Here is a 9,133-nt window from a genome sequence, read left to right as displayed (position 1 = left end):
TCTTTTATTAACAATATTAAAAAAAAAAAAACAATTCCTAATGTTCGAAAAAACGGACCAACGATTATACGAAGAAATGAAATTCGCCAGTTAAGTTAACATAAATTGAACAACTAAATAACCAACAATAGTTGTGATACATTTTTCGCGCAAATGAAATACGTTTTCGGACATACGACCCTGTTTTTCGGACGAATGAAATAGGAACAAATGTACCCAAATCAATGTAGATACATCCAGTTTGAATTCAAACCTTGTTTGATGAAATATTTTTAATCAAATCGGAATAAACCTGAATTTTACACAATATCATTTGATTAAATATAACCCATTTTGAATTGTAATTTTCAATCGAAATCACATTTTGATCTGCCCAAATTTTGATTTGTATCGTCATCTAAATTATAATTATTTTTATTGAATCTCAAATGCTAACAATTTCCACTATATAAAGTGCATCGTGAGATGTTGGCTCCCGTGGTCACTCTCCCACGCTTCGTAACCCGGCCATTTGAATTAAGGGCATTAAAAGTCGCTCGTTGAGTTTGGCCTAAGGTAGTGTCTTCAATGGATATTAGCCTAGCTGATTATTATCATCATTATTATTCAAATAGGCTGATGACTTGAGGGTTATTTCCCATGTATTAGGCCAAAAGTGGTTTCTTATATTCGTAATATTAATCAAATCAATAAAAGACATGCTTTCTACATGATCGTATAGCGTCCTATTGACTTTACACGGTAACCTTAAAGGGGAACGGCCAAGCTTTTCCAAATATGGCCTTATTTCCGTATCAAAAGATTGACGAGACATTCAATATACTTACACGTACCTTTTTTTGTCTTGTAAAAATAGCTTTTGGCCCAAAAAGTTGAAACGAAGAATAACGCCAAGTGTTTGGGTTTGAATTTTCGCCGCCATCTTAGGGGCTGCCGCCAGCGCCCCTAACCCCGTATGAGCGATTTGCGAACTTTTAAAATCGCGCAATTTCGGCTTAGGTCTCTTATAACTGGAACGCGCCGCGCGTGCAAAACAATTTTTTTGCGTCTTCAGCAGCGCGCGCTTTTACGTTGTTTTTCTGTCTCGCCGACTTCTCACCAGGTGTCGCGGCGGACGCGCGCTTTTCGATTTCCCGAAATTAACTTTATTTTATTAAAAATTAACCACTCAATATTTTTTGATGGGGTTTTCGCCATAAATTTTAGTTTTTCATGGGCTATAGGGCTATCTAACCGGTTAAAGCTTGACCGTTCCCCTTTAACGTATATAATGTAAAAAAAAAATGACTTTCTTTAGGATCCGGCTTCTTGAATTTCATTCAAGTGGCTTAATTTCCAGATTTGAGTCGGTTATAAGGGAGCTTAATAAATACAAAACTGCAGCACCGTAACCAGGATTTGATTTCAGGGTGGGCACGCAATGGAAAAAAAAATAAAATAAAAAATTGTACATACAACCATACGGTTTAGATTGGGCACGGCCCGACCGCCCCCCCCCCCCCCCCATCTGGTTACGGCCCTGCACAAAAGCCTTTCACTTTATTTCTCGCAATGGAACTAATCACAATAGACCAATTCACAACAAGGAAACAAACTTTTAGAACGAGGGCCTTAGAGTTTCAATTTCAATTCTTTTAAGTATTCTAGATGCCGTTCTTATACACATTTTGTCGACAAGATAATAACTACTTAGTCATTTATTAATAAAACAATTTTAACAATATTTTCTTTAAACCACAAGTGAAAGACCAATACGAAAATATTAATATGTAGTTTTTTTAGTTAAATTTAAAATATCTACTGTTGGTGCCATCTGGTGAGACTTTAGGTAATTAAAAATCGTTCTATAATGGCGTTGCCCCTGTGAAAAACAGGTAAGAATTACACTATAAACAGCAGATATGTAGTCAAAGCAAACGATCTTAGCGAAGACGTATTTCCGAAGCCTCGGCTCGGCATTCCAGCGCGATTCAACCTAAATTCGCTGAAAAAATATCTATCAGGGACAAAGTAATAAAAATTTATTATCACCAAACGGAAACCATTTACATACAGGGCTGCAGCAACGGGCACGAATATCATTGGGATAATCCCACGTAGCCTAATCAAATATACACCCAAATCATTTTCTTATCCATTATTTCTACTGCCATCAAAACCAATAAATCTTTCGATCCTTTATTACATAGCGTATATAATTATGAATCGGCCAAGCGTAATTTTTTATTAAATTTCATTTAAAAAAATTCATAATGGTTTTGATTCATTCATAGCTACGTTAACCACAATCGTAATAAGATTTTTTTCCCCAGTCGGATGTGGAATACTAGCTTGCATAAGGTAGCGAAATCGCTTTCGCGTTCTGAATTCTTAATTAGGATACTAATATTAATCTTGGCTTAAATAGTCCTTACGAAAACTACCCATTATGGTATATTTAAGGGTTAGGATTTTTCTCGTCGACTTCCTAATGCGATATTTCATAGTTCTAATACCGGTAATCACTTTATTACGAGTCATCGGTGTGTTTAAGAGGCATTTAATTCTAATATATCAATTCTAATCACTTCATTATTTAGTATTAAGTGACATATCCTTGAATTTTATAAAATTTGGTAATGATTGGGTTTGGTAAATTTTGGTTCCGGTTCATTAATAGATTCCTAGTGTGTATTTCAACCGGATATGATTTCTCATTTCATTATTCATAACTCCATACGTTCAGCGGAGTTTTATTTTTAATATTAAGCAATTTTCAATTGCAGTTTAAAAAAACCAGCTTTTTTTTAAAACTATTATTAACAGTTTACGGCTCAAATATTTGGAAACAATTTTGTTAGGGTAAAGATTTTGAGCCGATTTTGGAGTTGGTAAAAATTTTTAAATCAATTTTAGAAGTCTGAAATGTTCGTACTAATTTTGTGAGGGTGAACGTTTTAAACAAATGTGCGAGGGTACAAATTTGGTATCAATTATGTCAAGGTAAACACATTGTGTGGTTTAATCTGGGATTAATTTTGTGAGGGTAAAAACTTCGATTTCATTTTGTGAGGGTAAAAATTTCCATTTCATTTTGTGAGGGTATAAATTTCGATTTCATTTTGTGAGGGAAAAAATTTTATTTCATTTTGAGTAGTAAACATTTTGATTCAATTTTTGTGTGGTTTAATCTTGGATCAATTTTGTGAGGGTAAAAACATTAATTTCATTTTCGTAAGGGTAGAAAATTATTTTTGTGAGGGTAACGGTTTCAATTTAATTTTATGAGGGCAAAAATTTGCATTTCATTTTTGTGAAGGTAACAATTTCAATTTAATTTTTGCGAGAGTAAAATTTCAATTACATTATTGCTATAGTAAAAAATTTCGATTTTATTTTGAATGGTAAAAATTTCCATTCCAATTTGAGTTGTAAAATATTCGTCCCAATTTTGTGAGAGTATCTTCAATTCAATTTTGCACGTGTAAAATTTTTGATTCAATTTTGTGAGGATAAAATCTTCTAGTTAAAACTATTAAGGTAAACGTTTTGAACCAATTTTATGAGTTACACGTTTCAATTGGTAAATATACCATAATGCGAATTATGTAATTTTTCCATAGCAATCTTACGCGGGTAAAAATCACAATTCTAACCGAAAATATATGCAAATAAACAACAGATACCATTAGAAAATTAATAATTTAATGCCAAATTATTGACGTCGCAACAATTTGAAATTAGCAACATTAATACGCCCACTGAGGTAAAGGGTTAATTATTACCATACCTACTTGTCGCCAGGCGATTCGCACCTTGCAGGAACTAGCGCATGCGCGGATAGCGAAGTAAGAGTCAAGGACGACCGACTGTCTTTAAACAGCAACCGGGAATAAAAAGAACCCTACACACACACACACACACGTAGTACCCAGTGTTTATAACGCGGACGTACAGCGAAGTGCCAGAGAAACAGAAACAGCCTTCCGCCGTGCTTCCCAGTCAAACTGGTTCGCCCAATGCTCCGCGAATTAACGATGTCAAGTGCACTCGAGATTACCGTCCGAAGAACGAAGTAGTTTCCACTTAATTACCTTTTTCCTTTTTTTAAAATGTCGACAATAAAAGTACGGGAGTGAACTTTCTTTACCTGTTAAGGGGCTGGAACGAAAAACATAACGAGGGTCTTATGACTGCGGATTCAATAGTCCGTCCGGTATTAATTTAAGCTCTTTATTTTGTTAAATAATTTGTGTCTATCCTACTTGACCCAAGCCTCGTAGACTCGAATGTGCTTAATATTATTCAATAACAACAATAACTTATACATTTATGACTACATTTTTCATTATATCAGCTCTATGGAGTCGGTCTATACCACCAAGAACGTACTATCTAAGCTAGTTTAAACAGTAGCACCTTTTGAAGGATACTTGTTTGAATGTTTTTCTTTACTTAATTGATAATTTTCCTACTATTATTTTGATAATGATTAAATTAATGAAATTGCTAATTTCGTTTTTATTAAATTTGTACGAACTAAATTTAGAGTGAAATCGAACAGTTTCGTATTTAAATAAAATATGTTCTCAAAATTAAAAAAAGCTCTTTCTCCCGTTACTAGACGGCGCTATACAATTTCGTTAATGGAAAGTTTTCATTTGAGAGATGATCTTAGGTAGTGGACCACAGTAGCGAACCGGTACTCGTAGGTTCTCAATAACCTAAATTCGTTCTTCATAATTATTTTCACTATTATAGGTGCTATAGATGCGTAGGTAATTGGCAGCAACAAACATAATCACTAAATTAGGCTTATTAAAACGAAAAATACATAATATATATACCACTTGTTAACTTTTAGTAATGAAGAAACAATTTTCACTTAAAAGCGTGCACATAAAATAACCAACAATAATTGTACTCAATTATCATTTTCGACATTAACTCATTAAAAAATTAATAAATATTTTAAAATATTTGAATCAAATAAATAATGAAAATAACGAAAAGAAATTCTAAGACAATTTCAATTTATTAGCTAAAAAATCAATAAAATAAAAAAATACTATTTGAAAAAGTCAATCCTAACGTAAAGGGTGTAATTTTCCTAGTTGCTATCTCCTAATTTTCCTAGTTGTCTATCTCCTTATTTTCCTAGTTGTCTATCTCCTTATTTTTCTAGTTGTCTATCTCCTTATTTTCCTAGTTGTCTATCGCATAATTTTACTAGTTGTCTATCTCCTAATTTTCGTAGTTGTCTATCTCCTAATTTTCGTAGTTGTCTATCTCCTAATTTTCCTAGTTTCTATTACGAGATACGGAGCTATACACGATTTTCAGACCAAATGTTTGAAACGTCGGTGTGGTCCTCCAATCATGAGAAACGCGACAACTTGGTTTTCAATTTGAAAGAAGCGCTTCGACGTACGCGACCCGAAAGAAACGGCGCTTCAATACCGTACCGCGTATAACCGTCTTTTTGGAAGTACTTCGCGATGGGTGGTAGCCGAAATAACACCGAGAAAGACTACCATATAGAGAAGGTGAAAGGGTGCATTCAAAATCCAGAAGAAGATCTTTTTCAGTCGGCGTGGGCGGTTGCCGGTTCCTTCTCCGAGCCATTCAATACCGCGATAGAATATACATTGTTTTTCACTCCTTAACAATGTTCAATTAATTTCGTGGAACCCTTTCTTCGTTCAGCCCAACGACTCGACCTCGAGCTAGTTACAAAAACTAACAGACTTTACCAGCACGTCCGCCGTTGCTAAGTAGTGAAGAGTACATTAAGTACGGTTAATTTATTTGGCTAGGGAACACCTACGAGGGTTTTTTTTTTGCTCGTATCCCGCTGTACGAAGTGAGAGCGTGATAAATGAAGCTTTTTATCATCGGCATTTCCTGATGGCGCCGTTCACGTTTTTGGCCCTGAATGGATAAATGCGGAGTAACGAAAACCGAGTCACTTTCCGATTTCAAATTTCGTTTCATCGATTAATAAAGTATTATAAAGAAATATTCCTTTTAATCATAGTTATTATGAAATATAAATTATTAATTTTCCGAATAAGTATTCTTATAAGTGTATTTTATACTAAGAAAGCGGAAATCGGTGTGGGTAGTCATGACTTGAACTTGAATTTGATTTAAGTTTAGTTTTTGTAAAAGAGTAAAAAATTATAGATGGTCAATACTCGGTTGCTTCCTTCACGAAAGCGAAAATGCACTTCGATTGTCTTTAGCTTCGCTCACGCGAGATAAAATGAACATCGATGATTAGTAGTTTCCTTCGTGCAAGCGTAAATGGATATGATGATTAGTAGCTTCTTTCAAGCTAGCGCAAAATGACATCGATGTTCTGTAGCTTTGGTCACGCGAGATAAAATGGACATCAAAGATTAGTATAGCTTCCTTGACGCTAGCGCAAATGGGTATCGATGATTAATAGCTTCTTTCAAGCAAGCGCAAATTGATATCGATGTTCTGCAGCTTCACACACGCGAGAGAAAATGGACATCGATGATTAGTACCTTCCATGACGCAAGGGCAAATGTGCATCGATGATCAGTAGCTTCTTTCAAGCAAGCGCAAACGGACATCGATGATCAGTAGCTTCTTTCAAGCAAGCGCAAACGGACATCGATGATCAGTAGCTTCTTTCAAGCCAGCGCAAACGGACATCGATGATCAGTAGCTTCTTTCAAGCCAGCGCAAACGGACATCGATGATCAGTAGCTTCTTTCAAGCCAGAGCAAACGGACATCGATGATCAGTTGCTTCTTTCAAGCAAGCGCAAACGGACATCGATGATCAGTAGCTTCTTTCAAGCCAGCGCAAACGGACATCGATGATCAGTAGCTTCTTTCAAGCCAGCGCAAACGGACATCGATGATCAGTAGCTTCTTTCAAGCCAGCGCAAACGGACATCGATGATCAGTTGCTTCTTTCAAGCCAGCGCAAACGGACATCGATGATCAGTAGCTTCTTTCAAGCCAGCGCAAACGGACATCGATGATCAGTAGCTTCTTTCAAGCCAGCGCAAACGGACATCGATGATCAGTAGCTTCTTTCAAGCCAGCGCAAACGGACATCGATGATCAGTTGCTTCTTTCAAGCCAGCGCAAACGGACATCGATGATCAGTAGCTTCTTTCAAGCCAGCGCAAACGGACATCGATGATCAGTAGCTTCTTTCAAGCCAGCGCAAACGGACATCGATGATCAGTTGCTTCTTTCAAGCCAGCGCAAACGGACATCGATGATCAGTAGCTTCTTTCAAGCCAGCGCAAACGGACATCGATGATCAGTAGCTTCTTTCAAGCCAGCGCAAACGGACATCGATGATCAGTAGCTTCTTTCAAGCCAGCGCAAACGGACATCGATGATCAGTTGCTTCTTTCAAGCAAGCGCAAACGGACATCGATGATCAGTAGCTTCTTTCAAGCCAGCGCAAACGGACATCGATGATCAGTAGCTTCTTTCAAGCCAGCGCAAACGGACATCGATGATCAGTAGCTTCTTTCAAGCCAGCGCAAACGGACATCGATGATCAGTTGCTTCTTTCAAGCCAGCGCAAACGGACATCGATGATCAGTAGCTTCTTTCAAGCCAGCGCAAACGGACATCGATGATCAGTAGCTTCTTTCAAGCCAGCGCAAACGGACATCGATGATCAGTAGCTTCTTTCAAGCCAGCGCAAACGGACATCGATGATCAGTAGCTTCTTTCAAGCCAGCGCAAACGGACATCGATGATCAGTAGCTTCTTTCAAGCCAGCGCAAACGGACATCGATGATCAGTAGCTTCTTTCAAGACAGCGCAAACGGACATCGATGATCAGTAGCTTCTTTCAAGCCAGCGCAAACGGACATCGATGATCAGTAGCTTCTTTCAAGCCAGCGCAAATGGACAATGATGATCAGTAGCTTCTGTTACTCATAAGTTATCAGTAGCTTGATTTATGCAAGAGCTTAGACATCGATGATCAGTAGTCTTTTTCAAACAAGGCAATATCACCAGATGTGGTCCAAAGCTACATCAACGCCAGCGCTATTATCGATTAACAGTTACTTCTTCCATACAAACAATTGACCTTCGATACCCATCTCTTCTTTCACACAAGTACAAAACGGTAAATGGCAAATGGTTATCTGGGAAAAGACAGTACCTTTATAAATAATTCATTAGGTTCGTGGTTAATAGAGAGATTCAGCGTCGAGGAAACGTGTAGGGCGAGCGCGTGGGCACTTAATTTCTTATCACCCCGCATCTACGGAAGAAATTCCATCCAGGTCGGGAGACCGTTTGAACCCAATTTCTAAATTCAGTCGAGAAAATAGGCCTTCAAGCGTACCAAACCATTCCTTAAATTTACCATAATTTACAACTGTCTAAAATAAACGCTAGTCAAAAAGCAACAAGATGCGGATACCCTTATTTGCATAAATGCGTAATTACAATTACGCGTCGGGGAAAAAACACCCAAAGAGTCGGGAACGAAGACCCAGCGAGTCAATTAACGGCAATACGTCCCCCGCGAGTCCAAAACCATCTACACGAATCGTAAGAGAACGTGTTGTAAAAGGCCCAGCAGCATCTCGGTTATGTATAATGCAGATATTAAAGCAAAAAGGATAATTTGGGCGGAAGAGCTAGACGAGATAGTAGTCACGTTGTACAGCGTCGCAGCTGGTCCCGGCCAAGTACTTGTCTCCTGAATAGGAAGAAAGTGAAAGGAGACTGCATTGACCCACTGAGCCGATTCGCCCGGGAACCCACCAGGGGGCGACGCTAATAATTGAGCGAATAATCCGCGGGTAAAAAGTGGTTGGAAAGAAATCTCCCGCTTTCTTTCAATCGCCGTAAAACCGCGCGACAGAAACGCGCCTTGGGCTTTGGGTCAACAGCGTCGAGCTATAGCTGACGCAAAGGGTAATCTAGACGTATCTTTCTCCTCGCGCGAGCTCTCGCTAACCAACATTTTTCACATTGTATACGAGAGATTTTTTATTTGGGAAAAATGGTTGATTACTTGGTTCATAAACTGGTGGAGAGACGTGACTAGTTACGTGGGAATTTGGAGAATAGCTTGATACAATTGCCTCCTTTTTAAGCGGGTGATGGATTGGCTCCGAAAAGTGCGCGCTCGGCGT

The sequence above is a fragment of the Leiobunum rupestre genome, chromosome 3 (genome assembly GCF_980474605.1).
Source record: "Leiobunum rupestre chromosome 3, qqLeiRupe1.1.hap1, whole genome shotgun sequence".
Taxonomy (NCBI): Eukaryota; Metazoa; Arthropoda; class Arachnida; order Opiliones; family Sclerosomatidae; genus Leiobunum; species Leiobunum rupestre.
The sequence above is the reverse complement of the archived record's forward strand: the minus strand, read 5'-3'. Positions refer to the sequence as shown.